This window comes from Garra rufa, chromosome 9 (genome assembly GCF_049309525.1).
Source record: "Garra rufa chromosome 9, GarRuf1.0, whole genome shotgun sequence".
Classification (NCBI taxonomy): domain Eukaryota; kingdom Metazoa; phylum Chordata; class Actinopteri; order Cypriniformes; family Cyprinidae; genus Garra; species Garra rufa.
Window position 1 is genome coordinate 9,615,210 of NC_133369.1, and position 17,783 is coordinate 9,632,992.

Sequence of the window (17,783 nt, forward strand, 5' to 3'; positions counted from 1 at the left end):
GACTGTTTAGGTGCACCCAGTATCAGAGAAAAAGATAGAGAGCGGAGGGAAAGGAGAAGTAAGAAAGTCTTCGATCTGCAAGGGGTGCAGGGTTAGCACTTCTTATCCCCTAAAATCAGACAGTACAGGAAGTCAAAAGGTCGCTTAAATGTCTAATTTTGATTAAGAGCACATTACTCATGTCTCAGCTCGTGAACAAGGGCATTATTAATTTGCATGTTTGCCCACCAACCCAAACTTTAAAAATGTTCTAAGAACATCAGTCTGTGTCTGAGTTGATGATAGATATGATAAAATATATGAAAATAACATATCTGCATAGCAACAGCATACAGTCTCATGTCATGTCTCAAAAGGTCAGTCAGGCTAAAACTGTTAGGGCATTAAATACATATTCTCAAAAAGATTCATTATGATATAAATATAATAATTCATAAGACATATTCATAATACAGTTAATAATGCATAATCCTACATATGAATAAGCAAATTCTTGTTAATTTCATAAAGACACATCATATATGATATGAGAATAAGGCCTGAAGTTAGGAAGAACATTTTAAGGAAAATATAGTTATATTTTCATCATATTTTTTCACTTCTCAAACCTTGTCTGTGGTGCAAAAACACCCCTGGCCAAATGTCCCCAGAGTGCATCACTTCCCACTTTTATTATTACTGTAGTTACCAAGTTCTGAACATCACATCCTTTCTTTTTCCCTCAGATGTAATGTATCTAGGTGGTTGAATAAAAATATTTGGACTTTATATATGTGACCCTGGACCACAAAACCAGTCTTAAGTCGCTGGGGTATATTTGTAGCAATAGCCAAAAATACATTGTATGGGTCAAAATTATTGATTTTTTTTTTATGTCAAAAATCATTAGGAAATTAAGTAAAGATCATGTTCCATGAAGATTTTTTGTAAAATTCCTACTGTAAACCTATCAAAATGTAATTTTTGATTAGTAATATGCATTGCTAAGAACTTAATTTGGAGAAGTTTAAAGGTGATTTTCTCAGTATTTTGATTTTTTGCACCCTTAGATTTCAGATTTTCAAACAGATGTATCTCGGCCAAATATTGTCCTCCTAACAAACCATACATCAGTAGAAAGCTTATTTATTGAGCTTTCATATGATGTATATCTCAGTTTTGTAAAATTTAACCTTATGACTGGTTTTGTGGTCCAGGGTCACATATAAAAATGACCTCAACTTGCACCAGCAAGCTTGTTAGCCAGACAGTTAGCGTCAGCTAGCAATATTTACTTATTATCAGTTTGGATATGAATAAACATTGATATCCGTCTACTTGGCTAGTTGATCCAAACAATATAAAAAATTATACCGTTGATAAACAATATAAAAACAGATATCACATAGGGCATTTTAATAAAACTGCGAACATCACAGCAGCGGGGAATATGAACGTGCATGAGTTATTTTATTTAAAGGGGTCATCAGATGCCCATTTTCCACTAGTTCATGTGATTCTTTAGGGTCTTAATGAAAAGTCTATAATATACTTTGATTAAAAATTCTCTATAGTAGTGTAAAAAAACACCCTTTTACCTTGTCAAAATCAGCTCTGCAAAATATCAGCTCATTTTAGGCATGGGCCCTTTAAATGAATATGAGCTCTGCTCGCCCTTCTCTGCTGAGGGAATACCACCTGTAATGTTTACTTTAGCCGCATTTTGCTGCGTTTAGCCACATTTGGCCACGTTTAGCCAACATGCACATTATTAAGAAATTCCATTTGCAAAGATGCATAAAAAAACCTTATACTCACTTCTGCTGTGGGGGAAGCTGCATCACAAATGATTCACACGAACATAGATGCATATGTAGATAGGGATTGGTGCTTTCCTTTTAAAAAAGAAACTACTGCTATGTTCATGATTACATCCAACAACAGAACACCTCAATCTTCATCTGCACCTGAGTCACACAATGGCTGTCGGAGTCGGACTGTTACAGCTCGGTGAGGGCGGGTCTAAGGTAAGACACTCATGTCAATCAACTGTGTTTCATCACAACGACAAGAAGCTGATAATGATCTGATTTTAAAAAGGGGATATTACTTTTAAAGATTAAAAAAATACCACTGGGTGGATTTTTATCATTGTTGGGTGGTAGTACAGTGGCCGAAAGAGCTCAACGTGCTGCAACTTAAGAAAACACATGCAAACAGAAAAAAACGATAACAAATTAAGAAAACATCTTCATCAGTTTGACAACACAGGCGCTGCAAATCCTCGCAACGCAAACACAAATACGGAAACGCGCTGCAAATTCTCACAACACAACCAAACTCAGAAACACGCTGCCAACACACGACCGCGCTGCAAACACAGGAACGCGCTGCAAATAGCATGGACCACAACAGAAATGTTTCAGGGGGACTTTAAAAAGTGACGAACCCATCTGGGACCTAATTATTTGTTCAGCGGCTGTTGGTCAGAGCAGAGGTGTTGTCGGTGAACTAAAAGGTGATAGTTCACCGACAACACCTCTGCTCTGACCAACAGCCACTGAACAAATAAGCCGTTTCTCAACACCAAGTACGCAAAGTTCGAACTTGTGTCCTTCGTAGTTCGGACTTGGAAGTTTGACTTGGGAGTTCGAACTCCCGAGGACGTGAGGATGCAAGTCCTGTAATTCTGCAAATGGAACAGCAGTGTACTTGATAACGTCAGTCAGCTCGCCTTTTCTACTCCGGTTATCTTCACTGCTTCACTGTATGTATTTACAATAAGACGAAATATGATATCAATCACCTCTGACTCTTTTCGTTTTCATTTAAACATATTAATGGCTGCAAAAACATAGTTCAGGGAATGTACAACATTACAGTGAAACTAAATATTATATCAAACAGCAGTGCCTCTTTTCCGTTTCATTTATTGTTAAACATATTAATAGCGACAAAAATGTGGTTCATGCAACGCGTTACAAAACAATAATTACAATAAATGGAAGTGATATCAAACACCACTGCCTCTTTGTTTTCTTTTCGTACTCATTTTAAAAATAATAAAACATATTAATATGCGATTTAAGCTATATGTGCACTGTGTATAATACATCTTTACTCAATGTATAATAAAATGAAACATGACAAGCACAACTCTGCCGTTTTTGTTAAATGTCAGTTTTAATGAACAATATTAGCCATTATAAAAGTATAAGTATAAAGTATAAGAGACTTATGTAATCGGAAATAAAGACAAAAGCAGACGATTCGGTCAAATGCATGCTAAAAAGTCAGCGCTGAATTACGATTGATAAATAATTTATGAAGCATCAGGTCCCAGATGGGTTTGTCACTTTTTGAGGTCCCCCTGAAACATTTCCTTTGTGTCCGTGCTATTTGCAGCGCGTTCATGTGTTTGCAGCGCTTTTGTGTGTTTGCAGCACTTTTGTGTGTTTGCAGCGCGTCCGTGTGTTTGCAGCGTGTTTCTGAGTTTGCAGCGCGTTTCCGTATTTGTGTTTGCTTTGCAAGGATTTGCAGCGCCTGTGTTGTCAAACTGATGAAGATGTTTTCTTAATTTGTTGTCATTTTTTTCTGTTTGCATGTGTTTTCTTAAGTTGCAGCGCGTTGAGCTCTCTCGGCCACCGTATTACGGTTGTGTATACAAACTGCCAACACACATTAATGTTCAAACATGTAAAAGTTAGTTTTGCATCCGATGACCCCTTTAAAACATAAGAGACCCTGATGTTGATCTGTATGCATTTAAGCATTTCAGTGGATCAGATCACCCTTTAGAGCAGATTTAGATCACAATCAACTGACAGTTGCAATAATTAATCCTAAAATAGTAACTTCCTTTTTGCAGCGTCAGTCGGTTCTTATTTGTGAATTCAGTTCACTGGAGAGTAGCTTTAAATGGCTTATTTGAATCAGTGAGTTGTCGACTCGTGAAGAACTGCAATCGGATCAGTCCAATTCGTAAATTAATCTTTTGGTGCGATTTACAAAACAATTTAACAGGTTCATTGAAAAGACCCAGTTTGTTCATGAATCAGACACCGTTACTGCGTCTCGGAGCATGTGATATATTATAAAGAGTAACTATATGTTTTATAAAATATAGTCACGTAAAAAGTACGATCTTATGCTTTGGTATGCAGTAAAGTAAAAGTAAAAGTTACTCAAAACAAAAATACTCCAGTAAAGTACAGATACTTGAAAAATGTACTTCAGTACAGTAACGAAGTACAACTACTTTGTTACTGTCCACCACTGCTGAACGCACCATAACACTAGGAGAGGAGAGTGCTAAACGCTCTGCAATACTCAGCCCGGAACAGTGGGAAGGGCCTCATATTTATAAAGTGTCTGATTGGACACACCTGTGTGCGTAATCAGTGAGGTGGAGCATGGGAAATGGAATGGCAATGCGACCTCTGGTGGCGAACGAACAGAAGACCATGGACTAGATAGATAACAAATATTGGTCAAATAGTTAAAGGTTCCATATTGTACACATTTCTGGAGGTTTATTTTAGTTGTTGATGTCCTTAAGAATATTTATTTGCAGTATAAGTGCCAAAATCCATCTCAATATATTTTTACAGCTCCTTTTTTATGAGCTCTGTCAAGAACAGGTCGATTTTGGCCCATCTAATTAATATTCATGAGCCTCTCTTCTGATTGGCCTGTTGTTTTCTGAGTGACGCACAGCCAGGCCAACCACTAGTAACTACGGTCATGTATGCTGTGGCCTAGCCCAGAGCCATAGAGAGAGCCTAACCTGCTGATACTCAACAGGATATTTCAGAATGATCATTAATGTTTCTTTCTTTTTCAAACATCGAATGCAGTAAGCTACGTAACTGTTGCTTTAGTAGAGTCCCTTTCACAATGCGCGCTGATTCCGGAAAATTATGGGAACGAGCGCTGTGTGAACAAAAGCCAGAACCAAATGCCATAAAGGCAGTGTTGTAGTGATGATGCACGTCACCCTGCGATTCTTCATGACGAAAAAATACGTGCAAAGTGGAATGAAGCAGCGATCAGGGAGCTCCTCGCTATCAGCACTGAAGCACAGATCAGGTTAGTTTCAGTTTAGTGAAATGTACGCGTCGCATTACATCTCACATCCAAACGTCACATGTCTTTATGTGTTGTGTGCAAAACAACTGTGAATGAACCAAATTAAACAATTCCGGAACAAATCATGGGATACATTATCCGTGTATTTTCCGGAATGGCTGTATGAAAGAGGCTGAAGTCGACGTGCCAGTGGTCTCTTATATTAACGTTTTTCGGAAGCCTGTGCAATGATGTAGTTTCCTGACATCTATCGACTGAACAGGGTTTTCTCGACTTGTTTTCATGTTGTTGTTGCTTAGCAATGGCATGGATGCGATGTCTGGGGGTTTGACAAAAGGAGGGTGGGACGGTGGTTGGTGCTCAGGGTGGTGACTGAAGGCGGTGACTGAGTAGATCGGACGTCACATTTTTACGGAAGTTTCAACGGGTCGTGAAAAGGAACAGCTACTTTAAGCAGGCTGTGTGCAGTTTACTGTGGATTGACTGTTGTGAAACTTATATGGTAGTTACATAACCCCTAGACCTCAGTTACCATCGATTTTGACAATATGGGACCTTTAAGATTTTGCAAGGTGTATGTAAACTTTTGACTTCAGCTGTAGGTGTTAGTCTTAAAACTTATTAATTTTATGATGAATTATTTTGTACTGTAATGAAAACTTGTACCATGTAACATATACTTGCAATGAACATTTTTACAAATAAACACTTTTTGAAGTGTTTTGGTTCACTGAATGACACCATGTTTGCTGGGTGAGAACCTTTGCTAGTGTTATGGAAGAATGAGTTGATATGTATGAAACATGCTCAGGAATTATGAAAACATCCACATTTTTGTCCTGATACTTAATTTTCCTGAACATATCTCATTGATTGATTCCACCAGGTGGCACTTGCAGTCAAGTTGGAGAAGTTACAGTAAATTCAATTTATGCAAAAATCCTATCACTCCTCCCCTTACAAAACAACCCAACCTACTAGTCACCTTAAGAGGAATGGGATAAATGCAACATATTAATGTTCACTGACTACACACCAGAGACTGACACTGTTCAGAGCTGCAGAAAACCTCAATCAAGAGAAACATGGATTCTAGAAAATCTCCAACAGAGTGGAATTTACCTCAGTATCCAGAAACAGGGCGTTCTTTGCTTCCACTGCAGCAGGACCCTCCAGAGTACTCAGATTCTGGATTCCCTGCCCCCCACAGCTATCCCAGCAGTTCCCAGCAATTCGGAGCTCCAGCGGCATCTGGCCCATACACTCAAGGGTCATATCCAGTCCAGAATGTGATCACTGTGCAGCCTACGGCTGAAGTGTTCACTCCACTGGCCAATCCACTGCCAGATTACCTGTGCTACTCCATCTTTACCATGCTGTGCTGCTGTTTGCCTCTGGGATCGGCTGCCCTTGTTTACTCCCTCACAGTAAGTATTAGTTCATATACCTGTCTCATATACTTCATTTAACCTATACATACTTGCCATACCTAGATAGATAGATAGATAGATAGATAGATAGATAGATAGATAGATAGATAGATAGATAGATAGATAGATAGATAGATAGATAGATAGATAGATAGTGTCTCTCTGTATATTTGTGTAACTCCAGTTCCAGTTTTGCTTCCTGTAACTTTTGATTATTGAGAAAAAGGTGTGGCACCACAGAACAAAATTGTGGTTTCTACTGGAAGCAGCCAGTAGAATGTTACTGTAAAAAACTGTCCTTCAGATGAGATGTTATAAACTGAGCACTTCTTCGTGATTGTCTGAAAACACCTGTTTAGTGACTGGAAGTAAAAATGGGACAGAATGATTTGAGAATGATTTAAATTTTGGCACAATTTTTCTCTATAGCTATAGTGTTGATATAGCAATTAGTAAATGAAAAGACATTACAAATTTCTTCCATCCACTAAAATGGGGTTTAATCTATAAAAAAAGTGTTAAAAATAAAAACGTTTTTTTTTTCTTTTTTTTTTTCACTTCAACAATACTCAAACTTCAGTTGAGACCACAGTCAAAGCGTATAATGACGTATGTTTGAAATAATGCCAGTTTTGAAATTCAAGCCAAAATTCCTGTACAAGTTCACACTGGAAGAAGATGTTACAGATTCACTATTTTTTCCACAGAACCCATATGAATTGTTCTCCCAGTTAAACCTTTTGTGTAGGAAGTTGTTAGATAAATAAATGTCATTTTGGATTTTAAATAGCACTTCTTGGTCCATTTATAATAAACATATTTGTAAACTGATAACACAGAACATATGTTTGTAGGGAATGTGGGATAAAAACAGAAGTCATTTGCTTTATTACAATGTAATAAATGTAACATTTATAAGTCATTGTATTACTAGAATGAGCTTGAAACTAAAAAAACAAAATAACTAAACAGTTAAATTTAACTAAATAGATATCACCCCACTTCCCAGCAGTTTAATCACAGTACATTAAGGCAACTGTTTTGTATTACAAATTTTATACAATTTTATGTTTTGAGAAATGGTGTATGCAAATGAGGCATTATGTTGTATGCAAATGAGGCATTATCTAATTAAATATACAATTTGCATACATTTCCAGAATAGAAATTTGGACATTGAATAAAGCAGTTCAAAATTCTTGTTTGACATATAGGGCCCTATTTTAACGATCTAAGCGCATGGTCTAAAGCGCACAGCAGGTGCACTTAGGGCATATCCGAATCCACTTTTGCTAGTTTAAGGATGGGAAAAATGGTCAGCACGCCCGCCACATGGTCTAAAAGGGTTGTCCCTATTTTCTTAATGAGTCAAGGGTTTTGGCAACTTCCTTAGCTGGTCAGCAGGCTGGTTTTAGAGGAGTTTTGGCCACTTCTTTAGCTGGTCAAGCTGGTCTTAGCTGGTCAGCAGGCTGGTTTTAGAGGGGTTTTGGCCACTTCTTTAGCTGGTCTTAGCTGGTCAGGCTGATCTTACCTGGTCAGCAGACTGGTTTTACAGGTGTTTTGGCCACTTCTTTAGCTGGTCAAGCTGGTCTTAGCTGGTCAGCAGGCTGGTTTTAGAGGGGTTTTGGCCACTTCTTTAGCTGGTCTTAGCTGGTCAGGCTGATCTTAGCTGGTCAGGCTGATCTTACCTGGTCAGCAGACTGGTTTTACAGGTGTTTTGGCCACTTCTTTAGCTGGTCAGGCTGGTCTTAGCTGGTCAGCAGGCTGGTTTTAGAGGAGTTTTGGCCACTTCTTTAGCTGGTCAAGCTGGTCTTAAGGCAGCCGTACACGGTGCGAATTCGGACGGTCGGAAGACAGTATGGCCATGCACACGTCACAAGTGACTTTTTTTACGGACGCAGTGGTACACGGCACGATTTTAAAACCTGCCGATTTCCGAGGCAATCACATTCTGAGAGGAAGGCTGCGTATAATAAACTGTGTATGTACTGTTAAATACAACTGCTGTCTGTCTTATCTCATAACTGCATATAAAAAATATGAGCCGTGACTCTTTGCTACACATGCAGGAACCGTCTGATCACCCTTGCGTGTGTACACGCTTCTGATTGGTCATTTCCAGTTTGATCAACAAATCGGCTCGTTCAACAGCACACACGTCACACTTTTAATCCGATAGCTCCCGAAGTTTTTTGACATGTTTAAAAATGATTGTGAGGTCGGGAAGTGCTCGTAAGGCACTCTGCTCGTCTCGTAATTTCTCACACACCATACGAGCCCCGACCATACGAGAAGAGACGATTTCCTCTGATAGCCCAAAAAATTGCATACAAGCTTGTACGACCTCAAAAATCGCACCGTGTACGCCCGACTTTAGCTGGTCAGGCTGGGAGACCAGCTAGAACAACCAGCTAAAACCAGCCTGACCAGACTAGCCAGGCTGGGAGACCAGCTAAAACCAGCTACTTCCAGCTAAAACCAACCAGCCTGGTTTTTAGTTGTTTTTTTTCAGCAGGGATATTATTAACATGCTCTTTAAATAACAAAAAAAAATATTGCGCCATTGACTTTAGACCAGGTATTAGTTGGTCAATGGCGCAGTCTATTTCAGTTGTCTCAAAATAACAATGTGCCAACAATGCGCCTGAACACACCTCGTTTTCAGACAAGCACGACTATGGGCGCACAAATGGGCATAAATGCATTTGCTATTTAAACAACCTGGTGCAGGACATGAAAATGATAACTGCGTCAGACTGAAACTAGCAAAATTGACTAGCCACATTGCGCCGGGTATTTGATAGGGCACATTGTTTTTGTTTTTGTTGTTTTGTTTTGTTGTTGGTGTTTTTGTCTTTTGTTTTTTGTTTTTTTACACAGAAGGGATTTAGTTTCTTATTGTATCGCTCCATACATCAGAAAGACTGTCAACAGCCAGAAAAAAAAAGTTTTGTTTATAAGGAAGACCTCTCTGTAACAAGTATAAACAAGGAAAATTAGCTTCCTGAGTGTGAGAAAAAAAAAATCATTTAGCATTTAAAGATATGTATGATTTCCTCATTTTCATTTGCTTTCTATAGTTTTACACTGTTAGTGTTCCTTCTTGTGTAATGTTTTCTCAGTGATTTTATATTCTGACCTGTAAAACCCTTTTGATTTAAATTGTATGCATGTTAAGAAAGGTGCTATACAAAGGTAACATTGTAACATTAGTATTTTATTTTTATTTTTTTTACTTTTTTACAGACTCGAGATGCTAACATGTTTGGACACAAGCCATTAGCCAGCAGAAACTCCAGAATGGCACGCATCCTCAACCATGTCAGTGTTGCTGTTGGCCTAATCTTTTGTTTACTTTATATTGTCTACATCATTGTTCCAAGTTTTCTCAGCTACAGACCATAATTGTAAGCAATCTTAAGGTAGGACACCAGAAACATGGACACCTTATGTTTCAAATACAAGCACATTTGCAGTCCTGCTTTTAAATGTCAGTATTGCTCACTATATTTTTTGTATGATAGCTTTTAGGCTTCTTCCTGTATGTATGAGGAGCTCCATCTGGAAGACAATTGAGGAATGATTCAGCATAATTCAAACGTTAATTATTTTATGTTTAAAAACATTACATGTAGCATTTATTTTCTGCTTGTCTTTACATTACATAAAACTTGAAATAATCAATAAAAGATTTTTTTTTCCATAATACACTTTCATTTCATTGTCTCCTGTTTTTATATTCTAATTCATCATGAACTTCTTCTTCTTACCTTTTAAAAATCCAGGGTTCTTTGAGTGACAGTCTTTTCAATTAAAGTGACCTCAAATGAAATATGTCTATATTTATCTGTATTTATTGATATTACACAAAGCAGAATGTATAAGTTTAGGAACAGAAATATCAAACCATAGTCTTGGCCAACAAATAATGCAATTTATAAATAATGAGTATCTTGACAACAGGATAATACAGTTCAGTTTCTTTACAGTTATACATTTGTCAGAGTAGACATTCAGTGTTTTAGGTCATTGAATGTCAGTATGCTTGCTGGGAGACAACCGAGGTTTAAAATTAACTTATTTGCTCACCAGCGACTGTGGCAACATGTACGAAATCAATGTCAAATTTACAATCGTGGTTCTTGGGGAAAACTGCACTCTCTTGGTCGTGTCATGTTGCTTAACAAGGCTCTATGTTATAAATAGAAAACCTACATTTTTACAGAACTATGTTTCTTCTGTGTGCAGTTGTGTTCTATTGTGTTGATTTCTCCAAAAGATTGTCTCACACACAGACAGGCTGCGCAATGCTCAGGCGTGACCTTCTTACTGTTCCTTGTTTAGACAAGCCACCTCAGTCATTTCCGGTCAACTGTAGTGAGCCATAATAGGAGTGTCCTTTGCTCGTTTTCTCTACATGATCAATTCACAATTTCACAAATTCACAAACATTACACGAGTAAATTCGCTAAAAATGCGCGAGTCATTGCTATGATTGACAGTAATAACCAAACAAAAAAATCTGACAAGCCGATGTCAAAAACTGTGCATTAAATGATTCAGAATAAATTCAGAGTAACAAAACTACAGCAGTAACAGGTTTGTGTTGGTTGAATATAGGCTGTTTAATACGCTATTACAGTTCAAGAGAAAACCTGATGTAGATAAAAGATGTAGTTAATAAATTAAATCTAAAATATTTAAAATTCATATTGATTCATATGGAATGCATTATTTAATTATTATACCATTATTTTTTAACTTATTTAATTTGTAGTGAACTATAAGTATTTAAATAATTTACCCTTATATGCAGTTTGTGACTGAGCTTATTTTATTTTAATGACTTTCTGCACTTGTTATACTATATACTTAAGTACAGTAAAAGTACTAAAATTTGTTATACCAATAATATTATAATAAATCGAAAAGCAAGACTTGAAAAAATCTCGGGAGTTGAAATGGCAGCTGCAGCCAATAATCCTCTGCTGCCATCTTCTGGTTAAGGGTAATTTAATGTCAATTTAATCTTAAAAAGTCGTTGTTTTCCCTGAAAATACTTTTTTCATGTGGTCTTTATGAATGAAAATTGCATCTTTGAAGTGAATTTTATTGCACAGCTGTAGAGATGAAAAATAATAAAGGCTTCGAAATATTACAACATTATAAAATGGGTTCATAAAGTCAAGTTATTGATTATCACCCTGCTGAAAAAAACAGCTAAAACCAGACTAGGCTGGTTGGCTGGTTTTAGCTGGTCAACCAGCCTGGTTTTAGCTGGTCAAAAAAGGAGCTCCATCTGGAAGACAATTGAATGATTCAGCATAATTGATTCTTAATTCTTTAATTGAAAAGTTTTCCCCAAGAACCACGATTGTAAATTTGACATTGATTTCGTACATGCTGCCACAGTCGCTGGTGAGCAAATATGTTAATTTTAAACCTCGGTTGTCTCCCAGCAAGCATACTGACATTCTATGACCAAGGTTTTAGCTGGGGTTTTTTTTTTCTAAAGAATGCTTTTGTTCTAAAGAATGCTCCGTGCATGTGATCAAATTAACCCGCCAAAGTGGCTAGTGGGAATGATCGTGTTACCCGCCAGTACTGAAATCTCAAATGGGTTAATGTCAAGCCCTGGTGACAACCTTTGCTAGTGTTATGGAAGAATAAGTTAATGTGCATAAAACATGCTCAGGATTTTTTTGTCCGGTTATTACATTTTTCTGAGCTCATCCAGTTACATATTGATTCCACCAGGTGGCGCTTGCAGTCAAGTTGGAGAAGTTACAGTAAATTCAATTTGTGCTAAGATGTTGTCACTCCTCCCCTTACAAAACAACCCAACCTACTAGTCACCTTAAGAGGCATGAGATAAATGCAACAGATTAATGTTCACTGACTACTGACTACACAACAGAGACTGACACTGTTTAGAGCTGCAGAAAACCTCAATCAAAAGAAACATGGATTCCAGAAAGTATCCAACAGATAGGAATTCATCTCAGAATCCAGAAACAGGACAGGTTTTGCTTCCACTGCAGCAGGAGCCACCGGAGTACTCTGATGCTGTATTGTATCCCAGCTGTTCCCAGCAATACAGAGCTCAAGTGGCATCTGACCCGTACACTCAAGGGTCATATCCAGTCCAGAATGTGGTCACTATGCAGCCTACGGCTGAAGTATTCACTCCACTGGCCAATCCACTGCCAGATTACCTGTGCTACTCAATCTTTACCATGCTGTGCTGCTGTTTGCCTCTGGGATCGGCTGCCCTTGTTTACTCCCTCACAGTAAGTATCCATTCATACCTGTCTTATAGACTTCATACTACAAAAGTGTACCTTTTGAAAGGGTACCACAACAGCTTTTGTTCCCGTTTTTCTGTTAATGTATAGTCAAAGGGGAACTAAAACATGCAATAGAGAAGATCAAAAATGAGGCCATTGTTGTTATATTTACCAAGGTTCAAATTTCAGTGTTTAAATATGTAAATGATTGTAATCTTCAGAAATGATTTTCATTCCCAGTCAAGATTCATTTACTGGTGATTTAACATCATGGATTGGTAACTCACTTCCCGTAACTTTCGTTTATAGAGAAAAAGGTGTGGCACCACAGAACAAAAACTGAAATTAAAGTAGGTCCTCTTGAGTACAAAAAACTGAGGAAAATAATACATGCAGTACAGAGGTTCTTTCAAAACAAAAATGCCCTCTAGCTATGCTGTTACCGCCATTACCATACAGCTCTTCCTTGTGTTACTGATTAAACAGCCAGTAGAATGTCAAAAATCTGTCTTTCATTAGACGTTAAACTGAGCACTTATCTGTGGTTGTCTAAAACACCTGTTCAGTGAGAGGAAGTAGGAAATTACAGTGTGAGAATGATTTAATATTATTCTGTCATTAGATATTTCACAAAGGGTTTTGTCTGTATCCACTGTAAACCAACTTTATCACGTGATATTATACCCGCTAACTAATAATTCATGAAATTCATGAATTTTAAATAAACAATAAAAACTGCAATACAAATTGTACTGTGGTTAAATAAATGGTCAGCGATATCAGCACATTTTTTTCTCTATATACATATATCAAACAATAAATACTGTTTTGTGACTCTTTAATGTGTCCTGCCAGATCGCTGTAGTGCCTCAGTTCAATTTGCATGTGAACCAACCAAAAAATTTAAGGGACCTCAAAGTTTTTTTCAGAAGAACAGCAGACAGTTGTCTTAATGTACTGTGATTACTCAGCTAGGAAGTAGGGTGAAATATATTTATATTATAGTTAAATTTAGCTATTTAATGTTATTTTAAATCAGTTTCAAAATCTTTCTAGTCATACAACGACTTGTAAAAAGGCAAATGTTTCTATCCCACATTCTCTCCAAACATCTGTTCTGTGTTCTCAGTTTACAAATATGTTTATTAAAAATGTATTATCCAAGCAGTACTATCAGTCGACTAAAAAGATAATATGTTCTTCAAAATTCATTAAAGAGGAAGCGAAGAAAATAAGGAAGTGATATTTAGCTTGTCCAATCATTCCTAAGGTGAGAGAAATTCCAAATTGACATTTACCCAACTTCTTACATGAAAGATTTAACTGACAGAACAATTCATGCGGTTTCTGTGAGAAAAATATTAAAACTGTAGAACATGTTCTTCCAGTGTGGACAGGAATTTTGGCTTGAATGAATCTCTAATCTGGGTTCATTCCATACATACATCATTACATGCTTTGACTGTCGTCTCAACTGACTCTTAGCCTGGAATTTGACTGACAGGCGATCTGACCAATCATAATGCCAAATCTGCCATTTAGTCAGACAAACTATACAGGAGAGTAGATTTGTGTGGATGGATTTGAACTTGAAAAAGTGTGAACACTTTCTGCAGTTTAAACAAGATACTTTCCCATGTTCATTCATGTTTATTTTATGCTATAATTAGTAGAGGGAGATATGGTTTTTCAGCATGTTTGAACCCTTTCCAACAATGACTGTATGATTTTGAGATCCATCTTTTCACACCAGGGACAACTAAGAGACTCATATAGATTAAGAGCCAAGGGTGTAAACTTTGTGTGTACAATTTTTTCCATTTAGTACTGCCCTTCATAAGCTACTGAAGATACTTACATGTACCCCAGAAGACAAAATAACTTAAATTTACCCTGATCTTCAAATTCAAAATGTTTTCACCCCCTGTCTCTCAATGCATTGTGTTTGAACCTTGTGTAATAGTTGCATACTAGTCCCTCAGTCCTCAGTGTGAAAAGATGGATCTCAACATCATACAGTCATTGTTGGAAAGGGATCAAATACAGGAAAAAATGCTGAAAAAAGAAAGAATTTGTGGGATTTTTCTGAAGAACAGCAGGCAGTTTAAGTCATAAACAACTATCACTAAACAAACAAACAAATAAAAAAACAGCTGTGGATCATTCAAATAACAAAACAGTATTAGAAATCAAGTGTATGTAAACTTTTGAACAGGGGCATTTGTATATATTCAACTATTATTTTCTCATGTGGACTATACGTAAACATCTTATATGTAGAATATTTCATTCAGTTCAGTACTACACAAAAAATCTTTTTTTTTTGTATGATCTCTCTTATTTCTGTAAAAAAAATTAACATTTTGCAGATTCTGCAAGGTGTACAAACTTTTGACCTCAACTGTATTTTTTGTTCACACAGAAGGGATTAGTTTCTCTCTTTATTGCTCCATAAAACAGAAAATACAGTCAATAGTCAAAAGAAAGCCTCTCTGTAACTTTTCTTACCACTAGTGCAAAATAGAACAAAAATTCTGAACAACAGATCATGCCGAACCAGTTAATCTAGTTTAGACCAGGTACGTAGTAACTAGGTAGCAAAGATTTAAAGATTGCAAAAACTAGTGCAAATGCTAGTGATGTTTAAGAACTCAGATAACATTGTAACATTTGTAAAAAAAAATTTTTTTTTTTTTTTTTACTTTTTTACAGACTCGAGATGCAAACATGTTTGGACACCAGCAAATAGCCAGCAGAAACTCCAGAATGGCACGCATCCTCAACCATGTCAATGTTGCTGCTGGCCTAATTTTCTATGTGATTATTGTAATCTACGTCATTCTTGTTGTCGTCGCAGCTACACACTATAGACCATATAGACCATATAGACCATAATTGTAAGCTGTCTCTTGGTAGGACACCAGAAAGTTAAAGACAGTGAGGGTTTTACTGTACGTATGAGGAGTTCCACCTGGAGGACGACTGAGGAATGACTCAACATGTTTAATGTTTAACGACTCCTCAGCATACCATTGTTTATACATAAAATACATGCTTTTAAAGTTTTTTTTAATTTTATGTTTGAAAGAAAGCTTTAACTGTTAAAGTAAATGTAGCATCAATTAAAACATTTGTATTCCTGCTTGTCTTTATATTAAATAAAACTTGAAATAATCAAGAACGGAAATGTCAGGTGTCATATTTTACCTTTTACCAGTGTCAGTTTTTTTCCATAACACTTACATTTCATTTTCTCTTGTTTTTAGTTTAGTTTTATATAATTCTTCTTCATCATCATCTTCTTCCTTCTTTTTCAAACCCAGGGCTCTCTAGGGGCCTTTACAATTAGTGACCTCAAATAAGAAATGTCTAGTAACTGTATTCATCTGGTTTTCACAAAAAAAAGAACAGAATGAATAAGTTGAGCAGAAATATCAAACCATATTCTTGGCCAACAAGTAATACAATTCATAAATCACTACCAGTCAAAATGTTTTTATGTTGTTTTTTTTTTTAAGTCTCTTCTGCTCATCAAGCCTGCATTTATTTGACCAAAGTGCAGCAAAAACAGTACAATTTTGAAATATATTTTCTATTTGAATATTTTAAGATGTAATGTATTCCTGTGATTTCAAAGCTGAATATTTAGCATTTTCACTCCAGTCACATGATCCTTCAGAAATCATTTTAATATTCTGATTTGCTGCTCAAATTTATTATTATTATTATTATTATTATTATTATTATTATTATGTTGAAAACAGAGTAGATTTTTTTGGATGAATAGAAAGTTCAAGAGAACAGCATTTATCTGAAATAGAAATCTTTTGTAACATTATAAATGTCTTTATCATCACTTTTGATCAAAAGCATCCATGATAAACAAAAGTATTAATTTCTATAATTTCTTTCCTAAAAATGCTTTTGAATGGTGTAGTTCATAAAGTTACAAAACTTTTTTTTTTATTATTTTAGATAAATGCTGTTCTTTAGATCTTTCTATTCAACAAGAATTCTGAAAATATAAAATAATATTGATAATAATTATAATAATAATAATAATGTTTCTTGAACAGCAAATCAACATATTAGAATGATTTCTGAAGGATCATGTAACACTTAAGACTGGAGTAATGATGCTGAAAATTTATCATTGATCACCGGAATAAATTACATTTAAAAATATACATTTAAAAATACATTTAAAAGTATTTCACAAAATGAGAATATCATGACAAAGTTCAACCTTGTAGGCTCCCTGTGTCCCAATCTAGTCAGCTAATTAACGCAAAACACCTGCAAAGGTTTCCTCAGACTTTGCAATTGTCTCAGTCTGGTATAGTAGGCTTCAGAGTCATGGGGAAGACTGCTGACTTGACGGTTGTGCAGAAGACCATCACTGACACCCTTCATAAGGAGGAAAAGTCTCAAAAGGGAATTGCAAAAGAAGCCGGATGCTCACAGAGCGCAGTATCAAAGTATATTAAAGTGTTAAGAGGAAGGGAAAAATGTGGCCAGAAAAGGTGCACAAGTGACAGGGATGACCGTAGCCTTGAGAGGATTGTCAAGCAAGGGCGGTTCAGAAATCTGGGGGAGCTTCATAAGGAGTGGACTGAGGCTGGTGTCAGTGCATCAAGAACCACCACATACAGACGTCTGCATGACATGAGCTATACAGCTGGAGAATTCCATGGGTCAAGCCACTCCTGAACCAAAAACAACATCAGAAGCGTCTGTGCTGGGCTAAGGTCCTGTTTTCAGATGAAAGCAAATTTTGCATTTCATTTGGAAATCAAGATCCCAGAGTCTGGAGGAAGACTGGAGAGGCACAAAACAAAAGTCAAGCTGCTTAAAGTCCCCGAAATGCAGACGAGCTGAAGGCCAATATCAACTTGGGGTACCATAACACCTCAACTGTGTCAAAGGCTGATCGCCTCCATGTGACGCCGCCTTGATGCTGGAATTAGTGCAAAAGATGGCCCAACAAAGTACTGAGGAC

General features: G+C 36.7%; 2 long non-coding RNA genes across 2 annotated transcripts; both read left to right on the top strand.

Annotated features, from left to right (window-relative positions):
* The first annotated feature begins 6,076 nt into the window (after positions 1–6,076).
* Positions 6,077–10,191, top strand: LOC141342064 (uncharacterized). The gene is made up of 3 exons (XR_012356654.1): positions 6,077–6,494; positions 9,744–9,919; positions 10,022–10,191. It is a non-coding gene; the product is annotated as an uncharacterized lncRNA (long non-coding RNA).
* Positions 10,192–12,404: 2,213 nt separating this feature from the next.
* On the top strand, positions 12,405–15,971 carry LOC141342086 (uncharacterized). The gene is made up of 2 exons (XR_012356659.1): positions 12,405–12,787; positions 15,497–15,971. It is a non-coding gene; the product is annotated as an uncharacterized lncRNA (long non-coding RNA).
* The last annotated feature ends 1,812 nt before the right edge of the window (positions 15,972–17,783 follow it).